This window comes from Ursus maritimus, unplaced genomic scaffold, assembly GCF_017311325.1.
Source record: "Ursus maritimus isolate PB19 unplaced genomic scaffold, ASM1731132v1 scaffold_21, whole genome shotgun sequence".
In the NCBI taxonomy this organism is placed as follows: domain Eukaryota; kingdom Metazoa; phylum Chordata; class Mammalia; order Carnivora; family Ursidae; genus Ursus; species Ursus maritimus.
The window spans coordinates 31,884,571-31,907,652 of record NW_024424564.1 but is presented as its reverse complement, the minus strand read 5'-3'; the positions used below and the strand labels follow the sequence as shown (position 1 = coordinate 31,907,652).

Below are 23,082 nucleotides of genomic sequence, written 5' to 3'. Positions count from 1 at the left end.
GTGTAGCATTCAAGTCTGGTTCTCTGGTCTTCTTAGAAGACTCTGTGAGCTTTCTTGTTCCTTTCACATATTTATTTCTGGTTAAACCAGCTGGAATGAATTCTGTTGTCTACAATGGATAATTAAAAACAAAAAAAGATTTTATTTATTTATTTGACAGAGAGAGCACAAACGGGGAGGAGCAGAGGGAGAGGGAGAAGCAGGCTCTCCACTGAGCAGGGAGCCGGATATGGGGCTGGATCCCAGGACCCTGGGATCATGACCTGAGCCAAAGGCAGATGCTTAACCAAATGAGGCACCCAGGCGCCCCTACAACAGAGAACTTTAACATGTACAATGTCCCACTAATTCTGAACTCTCACCAGCTTCTCAACATCTTCTTCCACTGCACCCCATACCCTTATCTAGGTTTGTCTAAGAACGGGAATCTCAACCCACTCCAGAACTGGGCCTCTTCAGCTGAATTATTCAAGATGATTTCTCTTCTGTTTGACTGAGTACTTCTGGGTCTGGTACAGAGCTAGGAACAGTGAAGGCTATAATGGTATATAAACATTGCTCTTGTCATGGGAGTAAGAGATCCCAAGACTTAAAATGAAAACAGTCATCACAAGATAATGTAAAAATGATTAGAGAATAACAATGATCAGAAAATAATCGTAATAATGACCCTAACACAGTAGTTATTTAATGAGTGCTACGTAGGTGCTCATTAAACAAATGCATTACACGCATTCTCTAATTTTATCCCCAGAGTCCTATGAAGCAGGTATTATTATCATGCACTTTAAAAGACGAGAGAGCTGAGGCTCAGAGACGTCAAATGACTTTCCCAAAGGCACACAGCTAATAAGTGGTGGAGGCAGGATATCACCTCCCATTCTAACTCCAGAGCCATGCCCTGAAAACCATGTGCTTGCTGTGTGCTGGACACTGAAACAAATGCTATCTTATTTCATCTTCTCAGTGATTATGTGAGGTGGATACTATTTTTCCAGCATAGCAGGTAGGGTATTGAGTCTCAGGAAGGCCAATGTTGTGCAGCTGTTAGTGGAAGAGCCACAGACAGCTTGAACCATCATCTTCTGCTCTGAAGTCTAGGGTTTTTTCTGCTAAACCACACTTGTCTTCCAATTGAACTCACCAGTTTTAGTTAGGATTGAATTCAGCTGCATATCACAGACAGTCAAAAATAAGAGTTGCTTAAGCAAGTGTGGCTTATAAAAGAGGACCAGTCCAGGCTGGTGTGGAGGCTTTATAAAGGCAGGGGCCCGAGCTCCTTCAGGCTTTCCAGCCCACCATCCTTATTCTCATGGGGATGGTCTCATGGTCTAAGACAGCTGCTGGAGCTCCAACCCTCAGAATTATGTTCCAAGCAGTAGGACAGAGGAAGAAACCCAGAAGAACCTAGGTCTCTTTTAAGGTCTCCCAGAGGCTGCTGTATTTGACTTCTGCTTATATCTTACCAGAACTAAGTCATATGGCCATAGCTAATTGCCAAGGAGGCTGGGAAAAGAGATCTTTATTAAGTTTAGCCACCTGCCTAGCTAAAAATAAAGTGTTCTTTTATTAAGACAGAAGGAAAGTAGATATTGGGGCAGGCAGATTAGCAAGCTCTGCCTGTTCCCTTTTAGCATCAATCTTTGAAGGCTACCGTAGCTGTCAGAGTCCTAGCAGAAACAGAGGCACTCTCAGAAGAACTTAACCGAAAAGAAGTTAATGGAGAGATTATTTTCAAAGGTCTGGGGAAGATTAGGGAACTGTAAAGGGAACCATAGAGGGATGAGGAGACATCCAGAAGCTAGCAACAGAAGGAAGCTGCTACCAGCCCTAGCCCCATAGAGCGAGAGAGGGACCAGAGTTGAAAGACCCCAGCCTCTCTGTCCTCCTGCCCTCCCTTTTGCAGGCAGCCGCCTGGGTCGCACTGGGAGCAAGGGAGCCAGACGATGCAGCCCCAGAGACGAGCCTTCCAGGAGCCCAGAGCCAGGAGAGGAAGGCAGAGGATGGTACCGGACAAATGGGGGCATATCCAGCAGAGAGTCATCTGTGCAGATGCCTCTGAGCCCCAGGTCTTTCCACATACCAGGGCAAGGGGCTGAGAGAATCTGCAGCAGTTTGACTTGAAAGAGACTGAAACTTCCAGCAAGTCTATAGAGGGGAGAGACCCCAGCTGTGGCTTGTAGATGATTGAGGAAAGCTCCATCAGCTCAGGACTCAGTGCAGAAACAAGACCACAGCCTGCCCTCTCTCTGGCCAGAGAGGGCATGGAAAGGTACCTGTTTTCCCTCCTTCCTCTGTTTTAGCGCTGCCTGGCGAGCTACATACAGAGTGTGCAAGAGTGAGCGGGTGGCTGGCCGCCGGGAACACGAGCGCCCTTGTGCAGGCTTCCGCCCTCCATGTGCGCCCAGAGGAGAGCAGGTAAGCCCTGAGCAGAGCGAGGAAACAGGGACGAGGTGTCGTCACACTTTGCCTCCTCTTCCTGATTCCGAATGTGGGCTGTGATTGTCTCATATCGTCTGCTATTGTTTCGAAGCTATGTTTTGTCCCCCAGACCTGAGCAGGGATTCGTTTCCTACTTTACCTCCGTCCGGCGCTGAGGCAGGATAGTGTATAGGACTGCAGTCCACAACACTGGGTTCAGGACCCTGCTTGGAAAGGGCCCATACTGTAGGATTTCATTCACAGGAGATGTCCTGAATCAGCGACTGTATAGAGACATCAAGTAGCCGAGTGGTTGCCAGGGGCTGGGACGGTCGGGGAAGGGGAACGATGGCTAAAGGGTATGGGGTTTCCTTTTAGGGTGAGGAAAAAATTTTTAAAATTGAGTGTGGTGCCGATTACACAACTTTGTGAATATATGAAAACCATCAAATGTTAGTTTTAAAGGGTGATCTCTATGGTAGGTGAACTGTATCTCAATAAATCTGAAACAGAAGAGAAAACCCTACTTGGCAGGTATTTGCCGCTCCTACATCTGTCACACGGGCGTAGTAACGTCTGCCTCACAGAGCTGCGTCGCGGATTCAATGACACACTGCGTGGAAAGCAGCTGCTCTCGTGCCTTGCACAGAGTGAGCGCTCAGAAAAGTTGGACTCTCTTGTTAGAGCCTGCCCGTTCCATGTCCGCCCGCTGACTCTCCCACTTCTAAAGTCAAAGTGAATTAGTATAAAGCCAGACGTTAAAGCTTACGAATCCCTCTCATTCTAGCCTCTCATTCAGCAAGTGAGAAATTAGTGGTAAACCCAGAAAATTACCACCGACAGCAGTGGTTCAAAGGCAGTGACGAAAGAGCGAGTGAGCGCATGAGTGAATGGGAGATCTCAGAAGGATTTGCCATGTCACTTAGTCGTGTGTGCTTGGCGGAGGCAGCGACATGGTACCTGGCTTGGCCCGTTGCAAAAGGAGTGAGCAGAAAAGCCATTACATAACTCCTTTTTGCATTAGAGAACCCAGTGTGTTCACTAGAGTCTAAAATAGAAATAACTTCATACAGGTGATAATTTTAAAATTCTATTAAAATTGCTTCAAATTACTGACATGAGTAGTTTGTATATAATTCACAATTTTTTACGACTTAACATCTCTGATCAGGACACATCTTCTAATCAGTGGTTTGTTCTAATTTAATTGACAGCATCTTTCTCTTTCTTAGCTTTACATAAAATAACGGTGCATCTTGAAATGGACGACAAATTAAAGTGTGGTGTACATATACACATACGCACTTAGAGGATGACCTAGAAATCTGTGCTGGTTGAATGTTCAGAAATATTAAAGAGGTCATGACTGCTCGGAGTGCCAGAAAAAAAGCCAAGAGTTCAAGCAACTCCAGGGGGTACCATCTTCTTTGCCAGAATGGGATGTACATCCTGGCACCTGGGACCCATTAATAGGCAGTCTGGCCTTACTAATAGTTTTCCTAGTATATTTCTGGAAAAATGACTAATCAGCTATGATTAGATATACCTGAATCCTTTTTAAAGATTTTAATTATTTATTAGAGAGAGAGTGTGCACGCAAGAGAGAGCATGCGAGGGGAGGAAAGGGAGAAGCAGGCTCCCCGTTGGGGAGCCCAGTGCGGGCCTCCATCCCGATCCCGGGACCCTGAGATAATCACCTGAGCCGAAGGCAGCTGCTTAACCTAACCGACTGAGCCACCCAGGCACCCCTGAATATCCCTGGATCCTTTTAGGAAAACATACCATGAACATTTAGATGTTGTGTGTTCAACCCTTGGAATGTTGTGTTCATCCTAGGCTTCTGTAGGCCACACTTGAGCTGTTAGGAGAGGCTGCAGAAGCCAGAGGAGTGGATGAGTCCTCCCAGTTGAATCAGCAAAGCCTTTTTCTAATAACCTTGCTTATTTTAGGGCGAAGGGATTTTTGCAGCTGAGAGGCTGAGTACTTGGCGTGGTTTGAGGCTTCCTAATGAATGTGCCAAAGGGTCTGACTGGCAGACACATCACATAATAATAATTGTTTAGATGCTGCTGAAGATAATTAATTTGGGCTTTGGAAAGCTTCCTTCTCGGTACATTCAATTCAAAAGCCCTCCTCTCGGCGTGTGCCTGCAAACACAATCCCTGGAACCAAAGAGAGGATAGTAAAAGCCGAAAGTATTGCCAGCACGGCCTCCTGAACTCATTCAGAGTTTCCATGGAAGTGGACATCGGGGTAGATGGATTCGTTTTCCTCTGTACTTGAGCCTTTAGAATAGTGTCCCCAGACACGTTGTCATCCAGAGTGCACAGGGAGCCAGAGACACGTGGGGAGACTTGCACATGCCTCTGCCCACCGGCTTCTTCTGCCAAACGGAACCAAGCAGAAATACAAAACACAAAAGCAAGGCAGCCAGGAAAGATGTGTTCAGGATCATCTTGGAATTTTGAGGTAGAAAGGCATGCAGAATGGAGAGTCTTCTTAAAGCCTGATTTTAAGGTAGGGGAGCTGAGGCAGTCAGCAGGGCACCAGAATGTCCAGAAGGCTCTTTCCATTCACTCATTCACCAACTATTTACTGAGCACCTACTGTGTGGATATGGACATAGCAGTCAATAAAACAGACAAAATCTCTGTCCACATGGATCTTCCCTTCTAAAGGATGGAGACAATAAGCAAATAAATGACTAGATCACATCTGATTAGCAATAGGTGATAAATGATGTGGGGGAAAATGAGTTGGGTTAAGGGAGAGCAAGTGGCCAGGTGAGGGCAGGGCATGGCTGTTTTTTTTTTTTTTTTAAGATTTTATTTATTTATTCATTCGACAGAGATAGAGACAGCCAGCGAGAGAGGGAACACAAGCAGGGGGAGTGGGAGAGGAAGAAGCAGGCTCATAGCAGAAGAGCCTGATGTGGGGCTCGATCCCATAACGCTAGGATCACACCCTGAGCCGAAGGCAGCGCTTAACCACTGTGCCACCCAGGCGCCCCAGGGCATGGCTGTTTTATGCAGGAGGACAGGGTAGTCCTCTTGGATAGGATGAACAGTATGGGGATTTGAAGGACATTAGGGAGTGAGTCGCAGGGACGCTGTGGTGGGGCGTGTGCAGCAGAGAGAAGAGCCAGTGCAAAGGCCCTAATGCGGGAGCTTGTGTGGTGGGGACTGATTTGGCCACCTTGTGGCTAGAGCAGATGGAGCTGGGGGCGGTGGTGGGAGGGGGGATCCAAGGGAGCTGGGGGAGAGCTTCAGCTCATCATGGGCTTTTCAGGTCACTGTGAGGACTTTACTTTTCCAGAGATGGGAGGATCTGGGGGAATCTGAGAACGGAGTGAGGTGATCCACATGGTGTTTTAACAAGGGTGCTCCGACTGCTGTGTGAAGAACACACCACACCCCAGGGAGGGTGGGGGCAGGGAGACCAGCTGGGAGTCCACTGCGGTGGTCCCAGGGGAGGACTGAGGACCAGCTGGCACCACCAGGGCTGGTAGGGATGGGATGATGGGGGGGTCTGATTCTGGGTGTATTTTGAAGGTGGAACCAATGGGATTAGTGGAGGGTGGAGCTGATGGCCTCGATAATATTGGAGGCACAAGGAAGGGGGGAGTGAAGGGCCACTCCAAATCTTCAGGTGTGCACAGCCAAGGGAATGGGGTTATCAGATGTTGAGCTTGGGGCACTGGAAGTGAAGCCTTTTTTTGGGTAAAATCCTGTTTGGGACTTGTTAAGTTTGGGATTTTGTTTTTTAAAAGATTTATTTAAAGAGGGGGAATGGCAGAGAGGGAAGATCTCAAGCAGACTCCCCGCTGAGGGGGGGACCCACTGGGGGCTTGGTCCCATGGCCCTGAGATCCTGACCTGAGCCGAAATCAAGAGTCTGTTGCTCAACCGACTGAGCCACGTAGGCAGCCCCGAGATCTTTATTAGATATCCAAGAAGAGGCTAATTAGGCAGTTGTGAGTCTGAGTTCAGGGGAGAGGTCGGTAGGGCCATAAATGTGGGAGTCATCAGCCTATAGATGTATTAAAGAGACTGAATGGAATTACCCAGGGCGAGTGTGTAAGTGGAGCAGAAAGTTGAGGATGGAGTCCCGGGGCTGCTGCTAGAACTCAGCCCTGCCTGGTCACCTTCATGATGGCGAGTCTGGCAGGGTGCCACGTCAGGATTTCCCATCTCCTGCGGATTGACCTGGAGAGGTCACAAGAAAGGGGGTCCCAGCCAGGTTGGCAAATGTTCGGGTAAGGTCTGTAACCACACAAAGGTACTCTCCAAGCTCCTCCTGAGACCCTCCCTCCCTGCCCAGCTCTACAGAAGCAATGACCGTAGAGGGAGTTTTGTCCCCTCCCTGAAGAGCTACTGCCTTGCCACCTGTGTACTTTCCACCTGTTATCATCTTAACGTTGGGTAATCAAGAGAACAGTGACTTGAAACTGAGATTGGTACTTAAGTCTTGGTTTTGCTGCATGTTAGCTGTGTGACCTTGGACGAGTCTGTTAACCTCTCTGAGCCTCCATTGCCTCAGGTCCACGTATTTCACAGGCTTGTTTTGACAACCAAATGGGATTCTGTGTGTAAAGAGGTTACCCTGGTGTCTAGCACATAAGAGGTAATTATAATAGTAAGTGCTGTGTTCCAGGCACTATTTCATACATCTCTTATATTTACTTAATTATCACGACAACCCCATGAGGCAAATACTGTTTTTAATTTCCACTTTACAGATAGGGTTAAGTAACTTGGTGTGCTAGTAACTCAAGCAGCCTGACTCTAGGAATTTATTCGTATGACCACTATGCTATATTGCTTCTTGAGAACACTTAAAAATTTTCTTCTCTCTTATTTTCAAGTGTTCTTATTAAATGGCTCAAGCTTTCAATTTGTAGTTTTGTATTTTTCCTTGTTATTAAATTGCAGTCATTATCTGACCCTAAGATAATTGTCATCCCCTCCATGCTAAAAGAAGCAGTTTAATGCAATGGCAAGAAAAGAAAAATTGGAATTTTCTGAAATACAAGCGATAAGGTCTTCTTGCCAACCTTTTCTGTGGGAAGCCGGTTACTGTGGCTGGGCATACAAAGCAAGCTGGAGATATGACTTTCTTCTTGAATAAGCATGACCAAAAAGGATAATTATGTTTTTAGAAAGCTATGCAAATCTGAACCGAGAGTGAGGGATTTGCATTTTAGAACAGTAGGAGAAGTCCGTTTGTACCCTGTGTTACGCATTTGCGTTCATATATGCAAAAGCGTGTTCACGAGTGTATTTGGAGGTGTGTGAGTGTAGGTGAATGCTGGTGCACAGAGCGTGCGTGTGTGCATTTGGAAGGTGCAATACTTACTGGCTACCAAAGGAGGGGGCTCTCCGGGTGTTTGGCACAAAAGGATGGGCTGGAATTAATTTTCTGGTTTATACTTCTTCAAATCATTGAGCCGATAATACTCAGAAGGGAAAGCAATCTCCAAAGAGAAAATAAAACCGTTTCCCATGAAATAGAGCTGCCATGTTTAGCAAATAAAAATACAGGCCTCCCAGTTAAATTTGAATTTCAGGTAAACAGTGAATAATATTTTAGTGTCATTATGTTTGATGCAGTATTTGGGACATCTTTGACCAAAAATAATTTGTTATCTGAAATTGAAATCTAACTGTGCATGCTGTATTTTATCTGGCGGCCTTACCATAAAGACAATGAATTTAAATACCTGCCGGTTTGTAAAAATGTTTAAAATCCACCAACCACTTTTGGACTGGCAAAGGACTTTTGGTTCTGGTTGGAGGAATCAACTCAGTCTTTTCTCTTTCAGGAAATCCCTTAATGACTTGGCACCACCATCTGTGAAATGGGGAAATAATCTGATTCTGTCCTCGCCCCCCGGGGAAACCCCTGGAGAATTTCACATCCTTAGCCTCACTCTAATGGCCTGGGGCACTTCACAGAACTTCATTCCGCACTTCAGTAAAAAACCAATTAAGAATTGTTTCAAAGGATTCTTATGACATGCCGTAATAGCTAGCCAGTATCCTGCGGTGTTCAATTTCTTCTTTCTTTTTCCCTCTCTCTAGCATGCATGGTGACAGAATTCTTCTCTGAGTCTCTGGAGGAATGCAGAGAGGAAATTTCCCACAACTCTGACTCCTGGGAAGCTCGAGGCAGGCACAGGTGAGGCCCAGGATCCAGAGGGCTGGGGACGGTGTGGTTGGAGGAGAGCCCTTGGTGCCAGGTGAGCAACAGGACCAACGGGACTTCTTGCAGCTGGGACAAAGCAGCATGTGGGGTTAAGCCTCAGGCTCTCAAGTAACAGTCCCTGGGTTCCTACAGTGTCTGTCAGTCTCTGGTTGTCTGGTTAGAACCTCTGCCTTCTCCATCTATAAAATGGCTGAAATCCTAGTGCCTATGTCACGGAGTTATTATAAGGACTAAATGACATTAATAAAACCGTGTCTGGCTCCCAGGAAGCACTGAATAAATGTTAGTCATTATTATTATTGTTGCCTGGGACAATTTTTCCTTACCAGTTCAGTTATAATTTTTATTAATAACCATTTCTGAAGGTAGATGGAATGCATGTTCATAGAACAATATGTAAACATAGAGAAAAACCACAGGAAAAGAATTAAATCAGAAATACTTCATAAGGCTATCTCTGATCTTTTTTCCCCCTCTGTATATATTAGTGGTCTCAGTGCTGACAGTGTATCAGAACCATCTGGGAAGATCTAAAAATACAGATACCTGGGCCCCAAACCAAATCTAATAAATCAGAACATCTAGGGGCAGAGGCAAGGGATCTGTTGTAAAAAGAAAAAAAAAAATCCAGAACATTCTATGCAAAATCAGGCATAAGAATCCTGCCGCTCACTCATACTTGTGCTCTCTTTTGCTTTCATACAGTTCTCAAAAACTGGACAATATCGTACATTTGGTTTTGTAACCTGCTTTTGTCGAGTTGCCTTATCTCTCATCATTTTTCCACAATATCTTATTTTTTCTTAAGGCTTTGGCTGTGGTTCCTAATAAGTGCTGCTTTTCACCCAGTGGTCCTCTCAGAATGAATCCATTTAAAAATGTCATCACTCCTGACTTCTCTCGTCCCGCTAGTCTGCCCCAGTTGATGACTAGAGACCCCTTCACCATTATTCATTCTCCCCACCTCTCCGGTTTCAGCTCCCCAGCCGATGGCCACAACCAGCTCTGGCCTTCCGGTCATCACTGTGCAGCTTTGTGGTAAAGCTGGAGATCATGCCGACGGATCTGCCGGTGAGGGTTTACACCATCTCTTCCCTAAAATATTAATTCATCTCACGCTATTTTTCATTTACTGCTCAGCTGACCATGGTGGTGATTTCAGTTCCAAACAACCTCCAAGGACTCCGGCGGGAAATTTCCTTGGCTGTCTGCTGACATTTGGGGAAAATAAAATGACATTAAAGCACCGTACAAAATCCCTCGTAGATGGCTGTCTCCAGTTAGTGATTAACGAGACTGGACGTGGTGTGAGCAGGGCCTTAAGCCAGTCAGAAGCGAACACTCAAGCCTTTATGCCCATCCCGCTACCAGTCCCTGACATCGCTGAAATCGATGCAGTCGTCAGCAGACAACCAGCCTCTCCCTGGCTCTCTGTCCTTCCAGGCTGATTTTCCACTGCAGGATGGAAGCTCAAGGCATGGCTCTTTGAAAACTCTTCCAGACCTCGCCAACCCCGGGTTCTGAAGACGCATGGAGCTGAAATGTGCATCTGAGCATCATTTGTACGGAGCAGCGGGCAGAGTGGGCGACGGCAGGTTACCAGGTGGTCTTCAGGTGAGGAAACCAGAGGAGGCCTCCACCCCTCGAGCTGGACCTTTCGCTTTGGGCTCTGGCCAGGCCAAATGAGGGCTGGGGAGAGAGGCTGCGGGCCACGCTGAGCACAGAGAAGTGTGAGAGTCCGGTGGTTGCACAGATGAGAATGGGGGCAGCTTACAATGACCGAGGAATGATGTGCCAGGCGCTCTCAAGGTTAATCAAGGAAGCATGGGGGACCGACAGCATCTCCTGTCCTGGGAGAGTAGAGATTGTGAAGGGTGCTGCTAGGCCAGCTTTCTATTTAAGAGTGAGAGAGATGAAGTCCACACAGTGAGTTAGAGTGTGCTGGCCTAGTCCCCTCTTCTCGGGCCATAGGAACACGAGTCTTAAATATGTGGAAATTTTCAGGTCACCTGGATGGGTCAGTGGGTAGAGTGTGTGACTCTGGATCTCAGGGTCATGAGTTCAAGCCCCACGTTAGGCTTGGAACCTACTAAAAAAAATAATAATAATTAAAAAATAATAAATAATCCGTACATACGTAAGTGGGAACTTTCTCTTGCAGGGGAAGAATGTGGGTGTTGTAGTCACGCAGACCTGCAAACTCTTCCACTTACAAACCGGTTATTTAATGCCTCTGAGGCTCAGTTTCTTCTGCTCCGTCATGGGAACAGGTACCCACTTCATAGGGTGGGGACGGAGTGAGATAAATACTTATACGCTGTCTGGTGAGTACAGCGCTGGTTTCCCATAGCTGGTGGGGCCGGAAGGAAGGGGAAGCGAAAGTCTCAACTCCAGGCTGAGATGGGCTGATGCTACTGTCAGGGGTGACGGGAGGTTTTGCCTGAGTGGCAGTGTGACTCAGATCTCTGTCCGTGGCAGGGAAGGCACTGAAGAAGGCCTAGGCTGAGGCTGGCCCGTGAGTGGGATGGTTTCATGGCGTGCCAGGCCGGTGTGAGCTGTGCCCTGCTCTGGTTGGTTGTTTAGCAAGACAAAGCTGATGACAGAAGCTTCTCTTCTGTGTGGCAGTTTGTCCTGCAACTCTTTTTGATCCCAAATAATGCAAATTGCAGGATCCCAGGAGGCCAAGACCAGTGCCTCCCTTATCCCTTGTCATATCAGATGCACCATCCACGTAAGAGTCCATTGTTCCCGCCTTCGGCCTGAATGTGGGCTTGTGCAGTTTTGCAAGCCATCCTCACTCCGGGGGTCATGTCTCCCGTTTGGCGGGGATGGGGGACCGCAGACAAGTTGCTCAGGGCCCAGCCGAGGCTGCAAGCCCATCCAAGTGACTGTGCCAGGGAAGGAAGCCTTGCTAACCCTCTTTCTTTGTTTTCTCAGAGCAGAAATTGAGCGCCCATGGTGACACTTCCTCTCAACACTCCGTACTGGAGACTGAAGAAACAGTTTCTTCCCTTTCTTGAATTGAAACAAGAAAGGTAGGCAAGAACAATTTCTCAGGAGAGTGTGATTTTAAGCAGAGGATTCGTGAACGTATGGTCTCCTCCCTTGTTGCAGATAGACAGCCTTTCTCTGGAGGGGACTAAGATCTTACTGCAAAAACAATAGATATTGATCTCAATCTATTCATTGCTTATGCTTTTCATAAGAAAAAGGAAAAGATATTTACATGGAAGCCTAGGGGAGGGCCTCAGGCACCATGCTGAGAATTTTCCATGACAGGAGCTAACACCCCCAAGAACCTACTACTGCCAAACAGAGTGTGAAGTACTTTATGAAACTATTTCACAGCAACTCTTCCCATTTTAAAGATAGGAAAACTGAGGGGTTTAGCTGGGAAAACCTGGAGGAGCGAGCGGGGCAAGCATATGTCTGGGTCATGGGAAGTTTGGGGATGAGAAGCCCTGCCCTTCCTGTTGTCTGAAGGGAAAAGGATCAGCAGCGTCCATTTTGGAGGATGAAAACAGTTCCAGGCCTGGGTTCCGGCCAAATGTGGTCAACAAAGGACACAAAGAGACTTGTGAGCCTCTGCATAAGTCCAGATTCTTGGGCGCACGTGACAGAAATCGAACTCAAGCTGGCTTAAGCTTAATGAGAAGAAATCTACAGTCTCATCCAACTGTAGGCTGGCATAGGCTGACTGGTGGCTGGAATGAGGCATTGAAAGAACACTCTCTTCTTTGCTCTCCTCTGTGTGTCAGCCTCATTCTCTCTCATTACAGTCAGGCTTCCTATACTCAGCCGGGCTTTTACGATCCTAGCTCAGCGAGACTAGCAGAAAAAGCAAGTTCTCGCAGTGAATATTAAATATGCATGGTATGCTCCGAATAGAACTATAGAGAAGGGCTCTGATAAGTCCTGTGGGTGTAGTGTGCCCACCAGTGTGCCAGGTACCATCACCGTTGTCGGGGTGCTTGGTTGTGATGATGAGGGAGCCCACAGTCAGTGCAGGGCAGCAAACTGTGACTGACAATTCTCCACGAACTATATAGACTGGGGCTGAAGGAGATCCCCCAAAGGAAGTCAGGGAGGCAGAGCAGACAAAATACCAGTTGCGCACAAGGCCCTGGAGCGGACAGGGAGAACTGGAGGGACGCCATCTTCATATCGATCCTTCTGTGCCCCTGATTTCTCCAAACGTGACAAACGACCACATGGATTCGTTCGCTAGGGCTGCCATAACAAAACACTACAGACTAGGGAGCTTAGAGACAACAGAAGGGTCTCTCCTGCAGTCTGGAGGCTGGAGGTCCGAGCTCAGGGTGCAGTGTGGTTGAGTTCTGGCGAGAGCCCTCTTCCTGGCTTGCCCACGGCTGGCTGCCTTCTGGCTGTGTGCCCCCGTGGCCTTTCCTCAGTGCACGCCAAGAGCTCTGGCGTCTCTCCTTCTTGTAAGCACACCAGTTCTACTGAGTCAGGATTCTACCCGTCGGCCCTCATTTAATCCCCGTTAAAGGCCTCATACAGTCCCATGGGAGGCTCGGGCTTCAACATATGCATTTTGAGGGGACACATTTCAGTCCACAGCATCCTGGGATCTAGATACTTTTAGAAGATACAGTTTCCCTCTGTTTTACACAAATCTCAGTGTTCTGAAAAACATTTCTCGCTTGGAAATGATAGTCAGAAATATTTGAAATTCTAGGTAAGCGGGATTCAAAAGGAGAGAAGTTACATCGCCTCTAGATTCTAAGCCCCGAGAGGGGCAGGAACTGTGCTTCGGTATTTCTTCATGGCCCTGAGAAACCCACGAATTGAGGAAAGGTGGCCTTTTTTTTTTTTTTAAGACTTTATTTATTTATTTATTTATTTGATGGAGCCCGATGCGGGGCTCAATCCCAGGACCCTGGATCATGACCTGAGCCAAAGGCAGACGCTTAACCAGCTGGGCCACCCAGGCGCTCTAGAAAGGTGGCCTTCCTAAAAGCATAACAAGACCAGGGGTATGAAGGGCCGTCACTATCTGCGCTTCCTTTGATCCCTGTTGGGAACACAGCAGACGGTGGCAGAGTCCCTGTTGCCACTGAGGGTTGATCAGCCTGGATTTTTACGAGGCGGTCCTGCTGCTCCGTCCCCTGTCTGGTCCTGGTTCTGAAGATGCTGCTGTTAATTGTCGGCTCTGCTGTTCTGTCCTCCGAGAAAGAATGTTTGACACTTGGGATATGGTGTCACAAAAGCATTTTTTTACAGAATAAAATATAGCATATATACACATGCACACACGATCAGAAAGAATGTCCTCCGAGAAAGAATGTTTGACACTTGGGATATGGTGTCACAAAAGCATTTTTTTACAGAATAAAATATAGCATATATACACATGCACACACGATCAGTTACTTTAAAAATAGCCTTAAAAACACCCTCATTTTCATATGTTTTAGGGTTTTCTTCCTGAAATCTAGGGCAGCCTTTACAGTTTTGTTCAGGGGCTTGTCTGTTTATTCTTTTTTTCTGGGTTTTGGATTTCAGATCCAGTCACAGTTTTGTAGGTGCAGAAAATTTTTTCCTTCTTCTTTTCTAGGTTCTTTGGCGGGCCAAATAATTAAATTGACATAAGATGGATTAACAGGAGAAAAACAGATTTAATTGTATACATTAAAGGAGCCCCATAAAATCATGAGACTCAAAGAAGTGACCCAAGCAGGCGGTTTTTATACCTTTTAGACAGAGTAGCGGTACATTTATAAAGAATCAGCAAGACAAAGGGGTTTGGGCTTGGGATAGCAAATTGGTGAAGAAAGAACAAGTTTCGTTTATATAGCCTTCTCAGCCCTAAATTCCCTAAAAGGATCCCTTCTACCCTCCTGGCGCCCCTTTCACATGGGAGATTTATCTCCTGCTTTCTGGGGGACAAAGGAGATCAGAATGTTCTTCTCGCACTGACTCTCAAATAATTTTAATTCAAAATAGTGTGAAAATTAATAAATGGAAACCTCATCTAAAATGGAATCAGGAGGCCAGAAGGTGGAGCCCTCATGCACTACCACTTGGACACCAATTCCAGACCCTGACGAGAAGCATTGTCCACACAGAGCTCGACAGAAGACGACTCACCTTGCAAGCTGATACCGCTTTCCTACTCCAGCAACTCGGTCAGTGAGAAACCATTTCCACCCTGAACGCTTGCCTGCCTGCAATGGACTTCCACTCAAAATAACCCCTCCTACCTTCCTCCTTTTTCTCCATAAACTGAAGCCCCTCTCCTTTTCTTGTTGCGCTTGCCTATGGCTTTTGCTCTAGCTTGCCTCTCCTGAGTTGCAATTCCTCTGCTATCCCTGGATAAACCCATTTTGCTGGTGAAATAATTGGCCATTTTACTTTTAAGGTCTACAAGTCACTATGCCAAAGTGGAGGACTTCCGTTTGCTGCTGGGTTAAAGCCTCTGCAAACATTTCCTTAAAATTTTAAGAAAAAACAGGACTGGCTCTGACTGCTTCCGAATAGCATCCGTTTTCAGGGAGTGCCGTGGTGGCTTGCTCTGGAAAGGGCTGCCTGGGGACCAGATCCTTGGTCAGCTCTGTGGCTCTGGGCTGGTTAATCTTTCTTAGCTCCTACAGTGGTAGGCTATATGGAAAGTGCATATAGCACAGTGCCTGTCCAGAGTAATGCTCTAACGTAATAACTATTATAATTATCTCTCCCTTTTGTAAATTGCTCAGTGTCCCCAGTGCAGGGGTCTAAACCTCAAATGTGTGCAGGAGCTAGGAAGGTGATTTAGATGTATAAAGGTAACTGGTGTGGAGCAATGGGAATGGAGGAAACCATAATGAAATGGGGGGAGGGGAATGCATGATCTGCTAAAAGAAAGTCAAATTTTATAACAAAAAAAGGAAAGGAAAGGGAGAGAGGAAAGAAGATCACATTGTACGTGTCTGCTAGCTGGATATGACCCCGGAGCCACCAGTTTGTAACCTTGCTCTGATTTAAAGGAGCTGAGTGAACTACGTTAGGGAAACAAAGCCCAGGGTTTAGGATTTGTCTTAGGATTTTCTCAGTTTTCAACTGTTAGTGACAGAGGAAACTCCTTATCAGATTTCTAACCAAGGAGAAATCAGGTCACTCTGAGTATTTCAGGGTAAAGGATTGCTTTACCCTCTAATCAATGTGAATGAGATAGTCCATAATTTTCAATAATTTACTATCAATGACAGCGTCATAGCAGCTCTATCTTTATTGTTGTTTATTTTCAGAATGAGACTAGATTTCGAGACAGGGATTTTTCTGGTAATTGAACAAAATGATAATGGTTTCAAAGGTGAGGATGTTGAGTTGCTTTGTCAGAGACTCTCAGGAGCCAAGTTTAAAAGAACTCTGTGGGCCACAGATGATATTTATTAATATTATTTGTAATCTATAAACATTAACGTGTATTCTTCAAAGAATGTGTGTTCAGGCTTTTCTTATACATATACGAAGGCATCATAAGAAAGACAACATGGCATGGTTTGGGGAGGATGACAGATATTCACTTTTTTTGTCCAAAATCTCTTTCCCATTCTGCCTGAAATTGCCATATTACTCAGACCTTTGCAATAAGGACATAGACCCCCTTCTTAAAATATCACCTCCCAGGAAGTCCTGGAAGAAATGGTATATTGAGCTGTCTTTCTCACTTATACCTTTTTTTTTTTTAAAGATTTTATTTATTTATGTGACAGAGAGACAGCCAGCGAGAGAGAGGGAACACAGCAGGGGGAGTGGGAGAGGAAGAAGCAGGCTCATAGCTGAGGAGCCCGATGTGGGACTCGATCCCGGTATGCCGGGATCACGCCCTGAGCCAAAGGCAGACGCTTTAACGACTGCGCTACCCAGGCGCCCCCTCACTTATACCTTTTATCTCTGTTTATTTATCAAATTCTAATAACCTAGCTTGTTTTCAAAGAAGACAGTAAGAGGGAAGTGATTTTTGATGAAAGGAAGAAACTAAGGAGGATACCTTCTCAAAGCCACACATTGATCCATCCATCCATCCATCCATCCATCCATCCATCCATCCTGCCCGCATTCATTGAGCACTGACTCTGTGCCATGTCCTGGGACGGAACATGGAGTCTAGTTGGGGAAACAGGATTACAGAGCAGTGAGTGTGCTGTGGTAGAGGTATGTATATGTAGGCTATTAACGGGCCAAATTCAAAGGGCATCGTGATGGTTACTTGTATATATGTTTGTCCGTGAGGGTCTATCTGGATAAGATTATCATTTGAATCTGTAGCCTGAGTACAGCAGATGGCCCTCCCAGTATGAGTGGCCCTCATCCAACCTGTTGAAGCCTGAATAGAAGAAAAGACAGAAGAATTCTCTCTTTGCCTGATTGTCTTTGAGCTGGGACATCAGTCTCCTCCTGTCTTCGGACTTAGACTTGAACTGGAACTTTCGTCATTGGCTGGCCTGGTTGTCAGGCCTTTGGACTCAGACTGTAACAACACCATTGACTTTCCTGCATCTCAAGCTTGTTGACTGCAGACCTTGGACTTCTGAGCCTCCATAACCACATGAGCCAATTCCTAATAGTAAATCTCTTTAGACAGGTAGATAGATAGATAGATAGATAGATAGATAGATAGATAGGTAGATAGATAGATAGATAGATAGATAGATAGATAGATAGATGGTTATCCTATTGGTTCTGCTTCTCTGGAGAACCCAGACTTAATGTAGGTATTGTCCTCAGCCTGGGCAGGAAGGCTTGGGAAGAAAGGGGAGTTGTCAGGATGGCTTCCTGAAAGCAGATACTGATCTGAATTCTGAAGAATACAGCAGAATTAACAGGGAAGGAGATTGCTTACTGCATGCTTCAAGGCCCTGTCCTCAGCTCTTTCCATTTCCAAACTTTAATCAATTCTTTGGATGAACATATAAAAGGCTCATTTATTACTGGCAGATGGCACAAAGTTAAGAGATATAGGGTTTACTTTTGGATAGTGGCAAAATCAGTGCTCAGATCTTGGCAGAGTAGAGGATGGGTCACGTCCAATAAAATAAAGCTGAACAGAGGTAAATGGAAAGCCTTGCCCTTGTGTTAAAAAGCAAAACAAAAGAACAAAAACAAGCTGGGCAGGGTGTGAGAGGTGGGGAAAATTAAAAAATTTTTTTTATTGAGGCACGCCTGGGAGGCTCAGTCAGTTAAGCATCTGCCTTCGGCTCAGGTCATGATCCCAGGGTCCTGGGATTGAGCCCTGCATTGGGCTCCCCGCTTGGTGAGCCTGCTTCTCCCTCTCCCTCTGCCTGCTGCTCCCCCTGCTTGTGCTCTCTCTCTCTAATAAGGAAATAAAATCTTTAAAAAAATTTTTATTGAGATATTGACATATAACGTTGCATTGGTTTTAGGTGTACAGCATAATGAGCCATACACACACACACACACACACACACACACACACACACACACAGCAAAATGACCAGTAAGTTTAGGTAACATCTACGACCATACAGTTACAAATTGTTTTCTTATGATGAGAACTTTTAAGATCTACCCTCTTAGCAATTTTCAAATACACAATAGAGTATTGTTAACTATAGTCATCATACTATGTATTACCTCCCCGGGACTTATTTATCTTATAACTGGAAATTTGTACCTTTTGACTTCCTTTAGCCATTTTGCCAACTCCCAACCCCTACTGCTGGCAACCACCAGTGTATTTTCTATACCTTTGAGGTTTTGTTTTGTTTCTGATTCCACATATAAATGAGATCACACAGTATTTGTCTTTCTCTGACTTATTTTATTTAGTATAATGCTTTCAAGGTCCATCCATGTTGTCACAAACAGCAAGATGTCTTTCTTTTTTATGGCTGAAAATTTCCCATTTTATAAATACAAATAAAACACATTCTTTTTAACCATTCCTCCATCAATGGACACTTAGATTGTTTCTATGTCTTGAGTATTCTAAATAATGCTGCAATGAACATGGGCATGCAGATATCTGTTCAAGGTAGAGATTTTACTTTCTTTGGATGAATAACCAAAAATGGAATTGCTGGATCATATGGTGAAAAAGACTTACTTATATTATATGTTTTAGTTCAGAAGTTGTCAAACTATGGCTCATCAGCCAAATTCACCTAGTTGCCTGTTTCTGTAAATAAAGTTTTCATATTTTCTATGGCTGTTTTAATGCTACAACAGCAGAATTGAGTCGTTGCAACAGAGATTGTATAGACTACAAAGTCAACAATATTTGCCATCTGGCTCTTTACACAGAAGTTTGCTGACCCCTGGTCTAGTCCACTGGGAATTCAGTGTAAGTCAAGAGTGTGATGTGTGCACTGAAAATGCCAGTTCTCCCTTGGGAGCTATTTATAAAAATACAGATGCTTAGAATCATGTGTGAATGAATCAGTGGATGAACAAATAGTCAATTAAGGGAGAGGATGGTCTATCCTGGTTCTTGTGGACCAGAACCCACCAGAGTCCTGGACTCCATCCTGGGGATGTAGTTAAAGAGGAATACAGGCTATTGGAGCGCAGTCAGCGGAGAGGGCTGAGGGGTACTGGGAATTGTATCAGGAACAAACCAAGGAAATAGGAATGTTTAGCCTGAACAAGCAAATTCCCAAGAGGGACATCAACAGCATCCGTTCTTGATGACATTCATTGAGTCTTGTGTACTGGGCTCGTTAAATATATGATCTCATTCAATCCTCACACCAACCCTATGAGACTGGTAGTATTAGTAAGCCCATGGAAAGATTAAGTTACCCAAGATCACACAACCAGTAAACAGGGAAGCTGAGGCTCAATCTGCGTCTAGAGCCCACGAGCTTAATTGTATACCATTGGCTGTCCTTCATTATTGAAAGGGATATTAATAATCCTGTTATCTCTGATTCCACAAGACAGACCAACAGCTTGAGGAAACAGGGAAACAGACTCCTGTTTGAAGCAAGGGAGACCTTTCAAATGCCCAGAGATGGAACCGGTTTTTCTGTAGGGGTGGAAACCCTGTTATTAGGGTATGTTCAAGTAGGGGCCAGATGACTTGGCCAAGATTTCAGAGAGAGGATTCCAAAATGGATAAGGGCAGAGAGCCTCCAAGATTCCTTCCCCCTCTTGATTCTATCATGATCTGAGGCTTGGGGCACTTCCTAGGATGGTTGACTTAGGTCAACAAGAGGCAGCAATAGAATGGGACCTGGGAGAGAGGCACTTTTCTAAGTGCTTTGTATATGTTAACTCATTTAATCTTCAAAAGAGTTGAATGGATAGATACCACAAATGTCATCATTCCCATTTTACAGATGCACAAATAGAGTCATATAATGGCTACATAATTTATCCAGAGTCACACAACTAATAAGTATTAGAGCCAGAATTTGAACATAGGCAGTCTGACTCCAAGGCCTGTGCTTTAAACCATTTCCATAAAAAAATCTCTTACGAAGAAGGGATATGTAATTTGAAAATGCCCCTTTTATTTCCCCCTGCCTCCCCACCAAGATTTTTGATGTGTCCCTTTCCCATGTTGCAAAACACTATACTACTAGAAGTTAATGGTAGCAGCTGCCATTGTAACATTCTCATTTTGTTCTGTGATAATTTATAGGGACTGATTCTTCTGCTTCAGAAACCGGCTGCGAGGTAGGGGGTTCCCAAATGCATCATCAAGTCCTACAAATAATCAAGTGGCTATGACTGTGTTCATTCTCTCAGAAGTCCCATCTGAAGGTATAAACAATAATGTCCTACTCACAATATAAATTTGGTTCCTGTTTCAGTATTACCTCTGCTGTGGGAACTAATGGATTTTTTTAACTTTTCTACAGAGGCAAAGCTGAGCTCTACACCAAAGACTTCTGCGTTCTGATTTCCTTGATGGGTAAGGTGGAATTTGATAATAGTAGGGACTACACTTGACACCTAGCAGGTGCTGATACCTATTGTGATCAATTGGGATTTATTGACTTTGGGGGAATGAGAGTGTTAAGGGATTTCCTTTCCTTTCTGGTGCTTTCTGGCCTCTGACAATGAGTGCTAGTCCTATTGATTTTTTTTCCCCCTCCAAGAGATTTGTGCTTCCCAGCAACTGGGCAAACAAAAATTTCAGCATCTCCTCAATTGCACTGCATTCCTGAGTGTAAAAAAGTCTTTAAGAAACACTGTTGTTATTATTTAGGCGAACATTGTGTTTCCAGCCTGCTTTTCTTCCAGATCTTTTTTCCTCCATATTCAAAGAAAGTACTGCCAGTCCAGTGAGGACACAGAACATGAATTGTTAAATAATTGATTCACCCTATAGATAAGGATACAGCCTTTTGTGTCTAAGGAGACTGCTTGATTCATTGTGTACAAGGACAGCGCGTTCCTTGCCTGGCTTATTTACCGCGTGTTTTAATTAGCTGCCAGGCGTTTTACGGCAGTCCCTGTTCTAAAGGTAGAGAGATTTGAGCTTGTTAAGGTGATGGCTTAAGTAAGAGCTTTGTCATTAGGTCGCCATTTTTCTATCTCCTTGCATTTCTGCTCAGGGACTGAGCTCTCTAACCTAATATGGCAAACTGGCATCCTCCCAGTGGCTAAGTGGCCCCGGAGACAGAGCACTCCGCTGTGGGCTCCTCAGTGGCAAGAACTTAGTCTGGCTGTCTTCGTACCCCTTTTGCTTAGCAGAGTGCCTAGCGCATGGGAAGTGCTGAAGAAACATCGGCCGAACTTTTCAGCGGAGGCCCCTTTGGAAGGCACACACTATTGTCATCTTCTCTCTCACTTCCCATGTACCATGAGCCTCCAAATCAGTGGAGTCTAGTCAGGGACAATATTCAACAGATGTAACCTAGCCTGGGTTCAGCATGGGCACTGACCAATCAGCCTTTGGGTTAGAACAGGATCCCAAAGGACCCTTCCTATAATAGACATGAACCCTTTAGTTCTTGTGTCACTCAGGGGGCTGGAGAGAAGGGACACTCAAGGGAGTGGCAGCAGGAGTTAGAGCAATGGCTACCTGTAAGTTGAAATGGAAGTATTTAAATATTTTATCTTTAATTTAATTTAATTTAATTTAATTTAATTTTAAAGTATGTTCTATACCCAACATAGGGCTTTTGATCCTGAAATCAAAAGTCACATGTTCTGGGGTGCCTGGTGGCTCAGCTGGTTAAGCATCCAACTCTTGATTTTGGCTCAGGTCATGATCTGAGGGTCATGAGATCGAGCCCCACCTCGGGCTCCACACTCAGCAGGGAGTCTGTTTCTCCCCCTCTCCTTCCTCCTCTGCCCCTTCCCTTGTGCACACTTTCTCTTTCTCTCTCTCTCTCTAAAATAAATAAATAAATCTTAAAAAAAAAAAAAAAAGTCGCATGTTCTATGGGCCGAACCAGCCAGGTGCCCCTGTATTTAAATAGTTTAACAATGGTATAGCTGTATTAGTGCATACCAGCTGATCACACTTGTTTAATTCTCCCACAACCATCCAATACGATGCAGCCAGACATCTTTTTTCCACCCCCAAATAGAAATATCATTGGTCTTCTCCCCAGATCAACATGGTTGTTGTAAAAATATAATGAAATAAAGTGAGCTGGGAAGTTGGTAGCTGCAGCACAGTTTTTGAAGTTTGAGTCCCTAGATAAGCACAGAGCAACTAGATGGCTAACGCAAAACCCCCTAAACACATTTACAACAGAAGCAGGTGACTGGGGATCCCCCAAACCCCCAAATACACATCGACCGGGTTAGTATCAACATCTATACAAAAGAAAGCAGAGGGAAGCAGTGGGGCATCTGATGGATCTGAAATCATCTTTGAGAAGAACCTCAAAACAGTCCACTGGCATTCACTGGAAAGCATGGCAAGCCAGTTTGAGAACAGCAGCTGTAACTGGAAGAGGTTTGCCAACTCCAAGAGCAGGAGAGTGTGCAGATTTGCAGTCAAAGGGGAAGGAGCTGGAATAGTCTAGCCTCTGTGTACTTTCAAAACTAACTAGCCAGGGATCCCTTCCAGGACAGGATTCTACCTTGAGGAGAAATTGTGGAAGTAAACAGTGGTCAAGGGGGAAACGCCCGGATGTAAGTGGAGGAAGGTAAGAAGGCCAGGAAATGTCAGAAAGCAAGCTGACATCTTTTCTGGATCCTCATTAAAAGCATCAGAAGAGGGAGTTCTACAAAGGTAAAAAAAAAAAAAAAAAGTTACCTTGAGCCACACTTCATTCTAAATTTTCAGGAAAACTAATTTTACATAAAAATAAGCAGCAAAAAGTATCAAGATAGAATTCCACACAAAGTTATTTTAAGAAAAAAGATATGTGGAACAGAACGGCTGTTCAGACAATGAAATCACATCAGAAAGACGTGCCCACAGAACAGAACAAGACTATATTTTCTTACGTAAAAGCCAGCTAAAAGATACGAAAGTGACAGAAGATATGAAAGATTCACATAAATTAGAGGAAAAATTTTAAATGAG

General features: G+C 45.0%; 1 long non-coding RNA gene across 1 annotated transcript; it reads left to right on the top strand.

Annotated features, from left to right (window-relative positions):
• Positions 1–2,309: 2,309 nt before the first annotated feature.
• Positions 2,310–21,743, top strand: LOC103660107. Its single transcript, XR_567706.2, has 9 exons — positions 2,310–2,418; positions 8,501–8,597; positions 9,603–9,695; positions 10,068–10,238; positions 10,786–10,894; positions 11,562–11,659; positions 14,592–14,773; positions 20,233–20,354; positions 20,453–21,743. It is a non-coding gene; the product is annotated as an uncharacterized LOC103660107 (long non-coding RNA).
• Positions 21,744–23,082: the final 1,339 nt, after the last annotated feature.